The 13,668-nt window shown below is 44.7% G+C and overlaps 1 protein-coding gene across 5 annotated transcripts in view; it reads left to right on the plus strand.

Moving 5' to 3' along the window:
* The window catches only part of KMT5C (lysine methyltransferase 5C), a 70,304-nt gene that overhangs the window by 3,949 nt on the left and 52,687 nt on the right, over positions 1 to 13,668 (plus strand). The window lies entirely within an intron of this gene.

Below are 13,668 nucleotides of genomic sequence, written 5' to 3' on the forward strand. Positions count from 1 at the left end.
TAATAGGAATAAAAATGATCAAAACATTCTTTTTTTTTTTTTTTTTTTTAACTGTGTAAAAATAAATAGGAAAAATGAAAGCGCCCTGTTAGCTTGCACGCAGAAGCGAATGCATACAGAAATCCCGCCCACATATGTAAACGGTGTTCAAACCACACATGTGAGGTATCGCTGCGATCGTTAGAGGGAGAGCAATAATTTGAGCCTGAGACTTCCTCTGTAACTCTAAGCTGGTAACCTGTACACACTTTTAAAATGTCGCCTATGGGGATTTTTAGTACAAGTTTGTCGCCATTCCACGAGCGTGCGCAATTTTGAAGCATGACATGTTGGCTATCTATTTACTTGGCGTAACATTAACTTTCGCATTATGGGAAAAAATTGGTTTAACTTTACTGTTTTCTTAGTTTTTAATTTAAAAAAAGTAATTTTTTTTGCCAAAAAAATTGCGCAAATATGTTGTGATAAAAAAAAAATATTGCAATGATCTCCATTTTATTGTCTAGGGTCTCTGCTAAAAATATATAATATTATTATGTGTTTGGGAGTTCTAAGTAGTTTTCTAGAAAAAAAAAACAGATTTTAGCTTGTAAACGCCAAGTGTCAAAAATAGGCCCGGTCTTAAGTGGTTAAGGAGGTTTTTAATACCTTAAGGCCCCGTTCACACTGGGGCGATCCGACTTCCCAGGTGACCACAGAGCGGCCGGCACGGACTTCATAACATTGTAGTCTATGCAGGTCACTCCGGGTCGCCCCAAAGAAGCTTCGGACCCTTTTTCTAAGTCGGAGTGACTTGTGTCGCTCCTATTAGAACGGGTCCATAGCTTCTGTATGGGGGTGACCTGTCAGGCGACCAGGTCGCCTCAGTGTGAACGGGGGCTAAGGCATGCTACCTGGAGGCATCCCATTTAGAACTTCGATGCACAAAAAAATAAATACCTATCAACACAGTGTACTAAAATGCGCAGATGGTTCTGATTTGATTGTTGCAGTGTGCTATAGCAAAAGTGCATTCTGTTCTGCTGTGTATGTGCGTTTGCTCATTAGCACCCATACCTGTGTGTTAACTGCATTACAAATAGGCTCTTAAAGGATTTGTTCAGCTTTCATTACATGCTGCACTCGTATCCAGGTTGTAACATGTTACTAAATGAGCAGCCCTGCACCCCCGAGTCCCCGTTGTGACAGTGGGTCAGGGATATTTTCCCTGCACCCACAGTTACAATTTACAAAAAGTAGCCAAGTGGGGCTCCACCCACCCAACTGCGTCCTTTATTTTACAGAATTCTGTAAATGGAAGAATTCCTAAAGAACTACCAGAGCTCTAGGTAGCTAATTGATCCTTCCTTTCATTTAGTAATTGCCTGCCCATATGAGTTAGACTGACAGTCTGCTGAAGCCTGAGATTGCACCTATGATCTGCTGATCGCAGGTGTAATGCCTTACAGACTCTTAATAAAATAAAATTTAAAAAATGTGTGTAACAGTTTGACAATATAGTTGTCTTGTAGTGTCGGCAGCTGGTTCAATTTTTTTTTAGTACGGTAAGCGCCGTAGTCTTCCCATATTTATATTTCATACAGACAGAAACACTCAAGGGTCTAATAAAAAGGATAAGTTCACCTTTATAATATATATATATATATATATATATATATATATATATATATATATATATATATATTATAAAGGTGAACTTATCCTTTTTATTAGACCCTTGAGTGTTTCTGTCTGTATGAAATATAAATATGGGAAGACTACGGCGCTTACCGTACTAAAAAAAATTGAACCAGCTGCCGACACTACAAGACAACTATATTGTCAAACTGTTAACCATAAACAGTACAACGCTAAAAACATGAAAATAAATTAGATGGATGCAATGTGTATGATAACCCGTGGTTGCATAAACATGAAAATCAAATAAAACCATATGATACTGCATATAACGTAAACATCAAAAAATTTGTGACCAAAAAGTGCTTTGTGCATTCTTACAACAGAAGTCCAATTATACTTTTTGATAAAAAGTGCAATAGTGTAAAAAGTCCACAAAGATGAAAAAATATAGAAGTGTCTATGTCATAGAATATGGGAGTTTTCTGTGAAGTACTGGTGGTGGTGGTCTTTTCCCTTTTCCCATTTTGGATCAAACACCAAACAAGGAGCACTTACCAGAGATAATGGACTCTAATGCCGTTAGCACAGAGTCGCATAAACATGGGGTAATGAAACCTTGTTGAAACGACCCTTGGTATCAGACTCCTCCGGTCTTTCAGGTGCTTCAAAAAACAAAAATGATCCACATAGTGTGATACCGTCCAAAATAACTATTAAAAAGGAAACCACTTAAATTTTCCATGTAAAAAAACAGGCATTCAGTTAGAGATCACATGTAGTAAAAAAATAGGCACACATTTTAAGAGATAAGCTCATTCAACCCATCTTTTTATCTTTGTGGACTTTTTACACTATTGCACTTTTTCATCGAAAGGTGGAAGCATAATTGAAATTCAATTGTAAGACTACAGTTTTGCACAATGCACTTTTCTGACACAAATTGTTTCATGTTTACATTATATGCAGTATCGTATGGGTTTTATCTGATTTTCATGTTTATGCAAACAGGGGTTATCATACCCATTGGATTCAACCAATTTATTTTCATGTTTCTAGCACGGCACTGTTTATGGTTTTATCTGTCTGTATGTTTGATAGGGCATGAGGTTGTAAGCCACTTTTGGGGCTAAGGGTTGACTTAAGTGTCATGTGCATTCCCAAAGGGACTGTGGGGTTTGTAGACATGGTAAAAAGGAATAAACAAGGACATAAAAAATCAATTTGAGCTGCAGCAAACCCTCAGTTTATTAATGCTCTTCACACTAAAATCTGCAGTAGGAGTGCTCAGATTGCTGTCTTTAGGTATTACCGGTAGTTATTATTAGGAGTTATAGAACTCCTTGCTGATATTGAATACTCCTTTAAATGTTAGTATGGTCAGTGTCAACAGAAACCATAATTTGTAGCATATACAACACGAAAATTGGTGTTGGAGTCACTTGCCTTACCTGTAATTTTTTAACCTCAAAATAACAGCATCTCTATCAGAGCTTGACAAATTTGCTTAGAATCTAGGAGCTATAAAATATTTAGGAGCCAGTTGGCACACAGCAATATGTAACGTGCATTGTAATCAACGTTTTCATGCGTAAGCGACCCAATCCTGTATGTCTCCCCTGTGCTCCACTGAAAGTAATGCAGTACAGATCGCACTACATTACCTTCTTTCACAGCCATTCTGGCCGGGGAACCTGGAAGTGACATCATATAGGATGGGGAGGAGAGTGGACCGAAAGCTATGCCGTTGGGTAAGTGGAGTCTGGGGTACATCGGGGGGGGGGGGCATTTCCTGGACGCCCTGCATTGCATGTCGGGTGATTCATATTGTGCATTCCTGCAGCAGTAAATGGGCTGACAAAAGCCCAAGCACCAGGTCGCAATGTCTAGTCGCTATGGCAACCTGGTGCCTGGGATTTGTCGAGCCCTGATCTCTATAAATTATTTTAACATACTGGTTGTTACTGTATTAATCAGTGCTTGTCTGTGGGATGTGAACTCCATTGGTAAATGAGGTCTCAGTCCGTGTAGTGCTGCAGCTTACACTGCCAAACATAATTTCTCTTTCGTTCATTGACTGACACAGCTCTTCATCTTGACCGTAGGGTTATACTGCCCCTAAAGGAGTAGGATGCTAGGCAGAGAAAATCTTGAACACGCCTATGGGGCAGTCCATGGGGGTATACTCCCAATTCCTGCTTTAGGTATTCAGATTTTTTTCTGCCTAGTCAGGAGTAAGGACCTAGTTCTTTACTGGGATCTCTGATTTTTCCTTTGTAATGGAGTTTTTCCTCCTTTTTATTTTGTTCTTGTGAGAATCTACAATTTAGTGCCGGACTGGGCAACACATGGGATAATCTAGATCCTTAGGGTCCGGCCAGTGGGCAGACCACAGCTCTTCGCTAGGTCGGCCGCGACATAGCCGCACTGGATGGGGGCTGGCTTGCGAGTTGCAGCGTTTCCTCCTGGCCGACAGCACTCACGTTACGATGGAGCCGCGCCCACCCTGTTCCTGGTGTGGTAAGTAGCTGTCCCCCCTCTCTCCTTACAGGGACTTGGGATGGACGTGGGCCCCTCCCTGGGAGGGTCGGACCCCCCGGTCCCCCTCTTTCCCATCGGCATCTCCCCTCCCCCTAGCTCGGTGGTCTATTGCGGCCTGTGTCCTCCATCCTCCATCTGCTCACTCACTCCCCCCCCAACTTTCTTAGGTTAAATGGGGTTCAATGCTGGCAATTGGGGGGGGGGGGGGGCTCTGCCAGCGCCAAATCATTCGCTCCTTGAGGGGTCTGGGCCTGGTGGGGGTGCCTGCCAGGGCCCCCTCCCTGTTGGGATAATTTTTTTTCAGGCTTTGGGAGCAGCACTGGCTGCCATTTTCTTGTAGCCTTGTGTGCTACAGATCAGCGGCCATGTTTGTGTAGCCATTGTGTCCATTTTCCCATGGCTCCCTATTGAAAATAGCGGCTGCCATGTTTTTGGAGTTAGATGGGCGGTGATTCAGTGGTGGGAAATTCTTCCTCTGCCTCTAGTTTCTCAAATAGCACTATTCCTCTCCCTGATTGCTGCGTGGGTGCAGATAGCTTTGCTGGGCCTTGTGGTACAGACAGCGCGTTGGGGTGTCGCTTACAGTGTTTTTACACTTTGTTTTGCGGATTCCCCTATCCATTCATAGTTTTCTGAAGCATGCTTCACCACCTAATCCCCTTTCAGATGTTGCTGGTCCCTCCGGGCCCCACAACTGACGGCGGTCCTGGAGTCCCTGGTGTCGAAAGTGGATTTGGTCCTGGGCAAATGGTTTAACAAAAAGCGTCCACCTCCTTCACCTGCTTCCTCTGTCTGTTACAGCAGTGGTCCTGCGTCGCATTATCCGGCTGAAGTGCTGGTCTGCAGATCAGGCTTCTACGAAGGCCTTGTCCGATCTGCCTTTCGTGGGGGATCGCTGGTTTGGAGCTTACTTGGATGACTTTATCAAAGGCCTCACAGGGGGAAAAAGTACTCTTCTTCCTCAGGCTTCCAATGGGTAAGGAGTCCTGTCGCAGGCTGGGGTCCTTCTTTTTCTGCTCACAAGCGGCCTTTTCACCCCTCAGAATCTTGGGACAAGGAATCTAAACCCTCCACGGCCTCCAAGGGGGGTTCCAAGAAGTCTTGGTCGGGCAAACCTAGAGCGGCGTCTGCCTGGACTGCAGACAAAAATTCCTACGCATGACGGGCGCCCTCATCCGCATTAGAGATGGGTGGGAGGGGAGGATGTCTTCGCTTTTTTCCGAACCCTTTGACCTCCCTGATTCAGGACAATTGGGTCCACAAAGTCATTTGATTCGGCTACAAGATCGAGTTTCGATCATATCCACCGGAAAGGTTCTTCCAACCTGCGCTTATCCCCAGATTGCTTAAAGGATCTCTATGGGGCAGTGCAAGACCTTTTACTTCAAGGAGTGATTGTTCTGATTTCTAAATGTTTTCAATGTTTCTATTCAAACCTGTTTACGGTTCCCAGGAAAGAGGGCAAGGTGCATCCATTTCTATACCTCAAGGCACTAAACTGCTTTGTGCTGGTACATCGGGTAATTTTATCGTATACATGGACATCGTGGACGCTTGCCTTCACATCCCCATCTGGGTTGCCCATCAGCGCTTCTTTTGCTTTGCCGTGGGCGAGGAGCATTATCAATTTGTGGCGTTACCCTTTGGTCTCGTCTCCGTTCCTCAGATTTTCACAAGTGTTGGCCCAAGGCTAGCATTGCTGCGTCAGCGGGGGATAGCGGTACTGGGGTACCTGGACGATCTGCTTTTACGAGCAGTCATCGTCAACTGTTCTGTTGGCCAACTTGGAAATCACTCTTCAAACGTTGAGGGAGTTTGGTTGGTTTCTGGATCTTCGGTTTCTGGATCTTCAGAAGTCTGCTCTGGTTCTGTCCGTGAGCTGGGGATATTTGTGACTGACTCGGAACTCTGCCTTGGCCAGAGTGTTTCTCCCTCTGGCAAGACTTCAGAAGTTGCAGGAGGCCATCCGGCTTCTGCTGTCCAGCGCACGGTTATGTCTTTGGACTTGCATGCCAGTGTTGGGTGTCTACCTTCGAGGCACAGATCCACACGAGATCTCTGCAGGATCCTTGTTCCATTCTGGAGAAATGGAACAAGGATCCTCCTTCTCTGGACAATCCGATACATTTTTTTTTTCCCTTGTGCTTAACAGTATGTATTTTTTTTCTTCCCCACGCTATGGATGACTTGCAGTTGGTTTCTTTAAATGCAAGAGGCCTAAACACACCAGAAAAACGTCGTCTCTTGCGTTATGACTTGCATTGTTTAGGCACTCATGTAGCATTTATACAGGAAACCCATTTTTGGACTGATTGCCTATTCTACGGAATAGATATTTTCCGTATGCTTATCATTCGACCTTTGCTGATTCCAAGTCTAGAGGGGTTTCCATCCTATTTTCTAGTCGTCTGCCGTGGTCGCTCCGTGAGACTCTTATAGACCCAGAGGGGCGTTATGTATTTGTTAAGGGCACGATTGGAGACGTGTTGGTTACCCTGGCATCGATCTACGCACCAAATACTGGCCAGGATACGTTCCTTTCAAAGGTATTGGAGGCCCTTTCCGATTTCTCAGAGGGCCAATTAGTGCTGGGCGGGGACCTTAATGTCCCATTGGTGCCATCTGTTGACTCCTCTACAGGATCCTCATCGGTCCCTTCCAGGGTTAATAAACAAATTGCTCAAGCACTTCATCGGGCTCAACTTATCGCTGCTTGGCGGCTACAACATTCAGACGAGAGGGACTATACGTTTTTTTTTTTTCTCCCCCCTCATGGGTCCTATTCTAGGATCGATCTTTTCCTGGTCCCTCATGCCCAGCTGCATGCAGTCCGTAAATCATCTATTGGTTCTATTACCTGGTCGGATCATGCACCGGTTTTGTTAACTTATACACTCTCGGAGGTTCAAGCTTCTAAATCTATGTTTTGGAAGCTCAAAGAAAGCCTGCTGCAGGATTCTTGTGTCTTGGCAGAGGTCAAGAGGGAACTCTGTACCTACTTTGAGTTGAACAACCTCCCGGACTGTAATACAGGGGTCCTCTGGGAAGCTCATAAGTCGGTGATACGGGGCGTCCTCATATAGCATGGTGCAAGATTAAAACGTGAACGATCAGCTCAACTATCATCCCTGTTGAATAATCTGCACAGACTGGAAGCTAGACATAAACATGCCCCTATGCCTGCGATAATGGAGGAATTGCATATTACTCGCAAGTCTATTTTAGACTTGCAGTTATCTAAAGCGAAGGCCTCTCTCCAGCGCTGCCGGCGAGTTTTCTTTGAGTCAGGAGATAAGTGTGGGAAAACACTTGCTAGGGTAGTGCGAGACCTTCGGGGGTCTAACTATATACCACATGTTATGTCCTCTATGGGACGCAAACTTACCTTACCCAAACAGATTGTCCAAACTTTCAGGGATTTCTATGCATCATTATATAACCTCAAACTACCTGTTTTGCCAGAATCCAAGATGGTGGAGTATATTAATTCTTCCCAGATGCCTAGTCTTACAGGAGAGGTCGTGGAGATGTTGGAGGAACCAATTACTCTCATAGAAGTGGAGCAGGCCATTGCTTCCACCAAGCCAGGGAAAGCTCCGGGACCAGATGGTTTCACATTAGCTTACTATAAGATACTGTTCCCCATCTTAAGCCCTCATTTAATACGGCTGTTTAATTCAGTAGGAGAGGGCTCTTCATTTCAGATTGCTACGCTTCGGGCGCATATTACCCTTCTCCCCAAGGAAGGGAAGGATCCTTCGGCCTGCGGTAGTTATAGACCGATCTCCCTCCTCAACTTAGACCTTAAGTTTTTCACCAAGATTTTGGCATCTCGGTTGAGTGGACATCTGTCATCTTTGGTACACCTTGACCAGGTGGGCTTTGTCCCGAAGAGGGAGGCCAGGGATAATACGGTCAAAGTACTTAATTTGATACAAGCAGCAAGTACCAGAGATATCCCGAGTGTCTTTCTCAGTACGGATGCTGAGAAAGCATTTGACCGCGTGAACTGGCGGTTTATGTTTCTGGTACTTCGGCACATTGGCCTAGGGGATACTATGTTTAATAGGATTAGGTCGGTATATACTGACCCCTGTGTGCAAGTAAAGGCAAATGGTATATTATCTGATAATTTTGCAATTCGGAATGGTACAAGGCAGGGGTGTCCCCTGTCACCTCTTTTGCTTGCCCTTACTTTGGAACCTTTCCTCAGCAGGGTCCGCCAAAACCCTGACATAGGAGGGATTCGTGTAGGACTGGACCATTATAAAGTCTCGGCTTATGCCGATGATATGCTTTTCAATTTCTAACCCAGTGGTGTCCTTACTGAATCTGATGAGAGAATTCGATCTGTATGGTACACTGTCCAATTTAAAAATCAATTTTGGGAAGTTGGAGGCGATGGGGGGTTCGGTTACCCATGGCTATGACAAAAATTTTGAAGACTAGCTTTGGATTGCGGTGGACAGATAATGCACTTCAATATCTAGGTACTTTGATACCCCCGGATCCTTCAAAAGTATACGCTCTTAACTTCCCCCCTCTTGTCACCCGTTCCCGGCTGTTACTGGATAAATGGGTGAAGGGAACACACTCCTGGTTTGGAAGATGCAACCTTTTAAAAATGTGCATCCTCCCTTAATTTCTGTATCTGTTTCAGGCTCTACCTGTAAGGATTCCTTGGCAGTTCTTGCGTCAGACCAATTCTCTTTTTGTTCGTTTTGTGTGGGCATGTAAAAAACCTAGGCTACGCAGAAATCTTCTTGCATTACCGAAATGCATGGGGGGTTTGGCCTTCCCAGATATCTATAAATACCAACAGGCATCCCACCTATGCAGGGCCCTGGATTGGTGTAGACATGCTACTTCCAAACTATGGGTCCAGTTGGAACAGGCACAATGTGGCTTTCCAATACAGGGAGCACCATGGTACATCTGTAATATTCCACCTCTGGTTCGCCGACATTCTTTGATCGGGACCATTCTTACAGTGATCGAACATCTGAGTGAACGCTTCCACCTGGCCCCCCTGCCCTCCCCCATCCAGCCGGTATTGGGCCATCCATTGTTCCCTCCGGGAACCTCGGATCGTGAGCTGGTGGCTTTGCAGGATAGAGGGATTTATCAGGCCTCCCATTTTCTGATAGGGACCCGTTGGCCAACTGTCTCAGAACTGATTTCAGAAGGGGGGCCCTTTGCACTTCAGTTCTGGTCTGCCATTAAAACTCATCATTTTCTTGCCTCTCTCCTGACGCTGGCTGTCTATTCTAGGCCCCTGACCCCGTTTGAAGCTCTATGTATGGGAAAAGAGGTGCTCTCTCATACCCTCTCTCAATCGTATAGTTTGCTTCAGCCTCAGAATGACCAGGTTGTGCTACCCTGGGTAGAGAAGTGGGAGACAGACATTGGACACCAGTTTACTGTACAGCAGAAACGGAACATGATTCACCTAGCTCTGAACTCATCGATCTGTACGAAGACACAGGAGACTAACTTTAAACTTTTAACATGTTGGTATTATACTCTGGAGCGTCTTCACCGTTTTTTCCCTGAGGCATCAGATCAATGTTGGAGATGTAGAGGTGAAAAGGGTACGTTGTTACATATTTTCTGGTCGTGTCCAATGCTGTTAACTTTCTGGGGAGAGGTTCGAAGAATATCAGCAAAATTCTCGGAATGGAAGATCCCAGATGATCCGGCTTTTTTTCTGCTTCAAGTGGTAGACGTTCCACTTGGGGCCTTTAAGAAATCTATGCTCTGTCCTCTTTTGAATGCCGCTCGGGCATGTATACCATCCTTGTGGAAACAGAAGACGACTCCGCAGATTGCTCAATGGCTCAAGAGGGTTGAGGAGATTATTAGGATGGAAAATCTGATTGCGTCCTCCCAGCATAGAGGAGATGGACATGCGGAAAAATGGAAGATGTGGGATCTTTTAACACCTCTGGAGAAGGGGTACGTCTGATGGCAGAAGGATCAAATGAATAGACAGTTATGCCTAAAGTAGTACGTGGTCTGTTGGCAGGGTTAAACATAGTTTGGGGACACATTTCATTTCCCTTCCCTTCTTTTTTTTTTTTTTTTTCTCTTCTCCTCTTTTGTCTTTTCTTTTCTTTGCTATTTGTTCTTAATGGTAGACTTTCTGTCTACTTAATAAAAAAAAAAAATAAAAAGTGTCATACCAGAGAGGGCCCCCCTTTTTTTTTTTTTTTTTTTCCTGTGGTTTTTAAGGGGAGAGTTGATTTACAAATGTGTTGATGCCAAACTCTTACCAAGGTTCTTTGTATTGCCGGTATCTGGTTCTAATAAACATTATAAATTAAAAAAAAAAAGCACAAGGGGGTCCCTGGTTTGGTGGCTTCGCTCCTCAGCTCTTCAGGGAAAATACTTTTTTCCCCTGTACTGAACAGTTGTCACCACAGATGCCATCCTATCCAGGTGGGGAGGCGTCCTTGACACCGTGTTATCAAGGGGTCTGGACTCTGGAGTAGTTTTTGGAGTCATCGTCTGATATGCCTTTCCTCCTTGCAAGGCAGAAGGGATTCCGGTCATCCTGGTGGCTCTGGATTGGCATCGATGGTCTTGGTACGGCTATTCGCCGATGCGCTTTCCAGACTTCCTCTCAGGGAAGATATTTTGTTTCAAGGACCGATCTTCCATCCTGCATTAGTTGCTCACTTTGACAGCTTGGCTGTTAAAAGCCAGGTGCTGAAGGATAGAGGGTTGTCTGATTCAGTGATTCCTAAGCTTTTAATAGCTAGAAAATCTACTTTGAGGAAGATTTACCATCGTACTTGGAAGGCGTACATTGCTTCGTGTGAATCTCTTGGAGTTCACCCTCGCTCTTTTTTGGTGACTCAGATATTGGCTTTCTTCCAGTGAGGGGTCGAGCGGAGTTTGGCCCTTGAGTACCATGAAGGGCCAGGTTTCAGCCTTGGCGATTTTCTTTCAACATCTGTTGGCCACACACTCTTTGGTGCGTACCTTTTCTCCAGGGAGCGAGACACTTGGCTCCCCCGGTGTGGTCGCCATTGCGGCTGTGGGACCGCAATTTGGTGTTGTCAGTTCTTCAGAAACCTCCCTTTGAAAATATTCTGGAGATTCCCCTGATTACATTACATTTTCCAGAAGGTGGCCTTTTTAGTGGCTATTACGTCTGCACGCAGGGTGTCTGAGCTGGCAACGCAGTCTTGTGGTTCACCTTTATCTAGTGATTCACAGGGATAAGGTGGTTCTTTGACCGAGTCCGTCGTTCCTTCCAAAGGTCGTCTCAGATTTTCATCTGAATGAAGCATTGCGTTGCCCTCCTGGTGTCCTAACTCTAGGCGTTCTAAGGAAGTTGTCGTGCATTCCCTGGATGTGCTTTGGGCAGTCAGGGTGTACCTGGCGGCTATGTAGTCGTTTAGGAAGTCACTCATTGTTTGTCTTTGCAAGGGGTTGGCTGCTTCTGCTGTGACCATTTCCAGATGGATCAGTCACTGTGGTTTAAGCCTATTCTATTCAGGGTCAGGTTCCTCTTTTCCCTGTCAGGTTGTACTCTACTCGGGCACTTTGTGCCTCCTGGGCCTTTCGTCATCAGGCCTCAGTGGTGCAAGTTTGCAAGGCAGCCACCTTGTCTGTGGACACGTTCAAATTTTTTTTTTTTTTTTTTTATAAAGTGGATGTATTGGCATCTGCGGATGCTTCTTTTGGCCGAAAAGTTTTCCAGGTTGTTGTTTAGAGGTCCTCTTTTGAGGGTTTTTTTTTTTTTTTTTTCCAGGTCAGCTCCAGTTCTCATTTGAGCTCCATGTTATCTGGTTGGCTATGTTTAGCCTTTGGGAAGTTTGTCTGCTGTTCCCACCCTCATGTTTGACACTGCTTTGGGACGTCCCTAAGGTCATGAAGATGAAGAGCTGTGTCCGTCAATGAATGAAAGAGAACATGGGATTTTTCTTACTGTAAAATCCTTATCTCTGTTGTTCATTGACGGACACAGCACCCGCCCCTCTTTGTAGTTTTTTTTTTTTTCCGAGACTGCTTGTTACAAAACTGAATACCTATAGCAGGAAGTGGGAGTATACCCCCAGGGACTGCCCCATAGGCGTGTTCAAGCTTTTCTCTGCCAAGTGTCGTCCTCCTGTAGGGGGCAGCATAACCCAATGGTTAAGAATATGGAGCTGCATCTGTCAATGAACTTCAGAGAAAATTATTTTACGGTAAGTCAAAAATGCAGTTTTTATGGTTCAGGCTGACATTCACCCTCATTGGGAAGTTCTTCATGCCTGAATACTTGAGAATTCTGTGCCTATAGATCGCTCTTCCAACAGCAGATGCAGGATGCTGCTTTGTGCAGAATGTGACCTGTGTCCAAGCGCTGACTTGCACTTTGCACCAGATTTGCCCTAACGCATGATAGCGAACAGAAGAATTACATTTGTCCACATCACCCACTTATTGTTGGAGTACATGAAATTAGTCGGGGGCACAGTTCTGGTTATTCTGGTGCCTCAAGGGTTCTGCAGAAAGGTTGCTTTCACAATTGTGCGACTTGGGATCTGACTTGTGAGACCCCAAGTCGCAGGACATGTAAAATTCTATTTCTATGAGTTCTGTTCCAATTGACACCACCAAAGCCGCAGCTACTTCAGAAAAGGTTCCTGCACTACTTTGATCTGACTGACACCGCTTCCATGCCAAGAGGGTGTAAAAATCCTATCAAAGCCTGACTCCAAAGTTGCACTAAAAATCACGCAACTTTGGAGTCAGCTGGTGTAAATGGAGCCACATTCATAGCCATTCCTTTGCTCTGAGAAGAAGCATTTTCCTGTTATTTCTCCTGCATATGATTGAAATATATGGACCTGTGTCTATTCACCACATAGGAAGGGCAAAGCTCTGCATATTCTGTACGCTGCTATCAAACTCTGAAAGCCTCAATAAACATACCATCACAGTAAGTGCAATCGCAAACACATGACATGGTCTAAACTCTGATGTATACCTTGTGTAAAATACAATTGCTTGTAATAATGTAACATTTTCATGTTTATTATACCTGCTTTGTCAGATACAATAGACTGGTGTGCCTTTCTGTGTAAAGAAAATGAGTGTGATGTTCCACAAATTGCTATGAAAGATGATATGTGGTCTAATTACACATATGAAACATTTTTGTTCCTCTTGTGTAGCAGTGTGTATGGATTCCTAGAGGATTTTAACACAGCAGCAGGTGTAATCGTGATCATGTAGCCCACTGAGCTATTTTTAATGAGAAGCAGTGGGTGTTGGACTTAATTGAAGCCCCAGAGTTTTGAAGGAGAAGTAATTGCGAAAAAAAAAGCTGTTTCCACATCTCAGACAAAGCATATTGAAAATGATGGTTGGGATAGTTTCCAGAAAGCATTTGAAGCACTCGCATCATGTAAGTACCCGATTCTAAGGCTTCCTTTAAATTTTGCGGAGGGGGCGGGCAAATAAAAACAGGAGGTTGGGCCACCCCCCCCCCCCTCCCACACCTCCCTCCAGGCAGCA

This window comes from Pelophylax lessonae, assembly GCF_965119305.1.
Source record: "Pelophylax lessonae genome assembly, chromosome: 12".
Classification (NCBI taxonomy): Eukaryota; Metazoa; Chordata; class Amphibia; order Anura; family Ranidae; genus Pelophylax; species Pelophylax lessonae.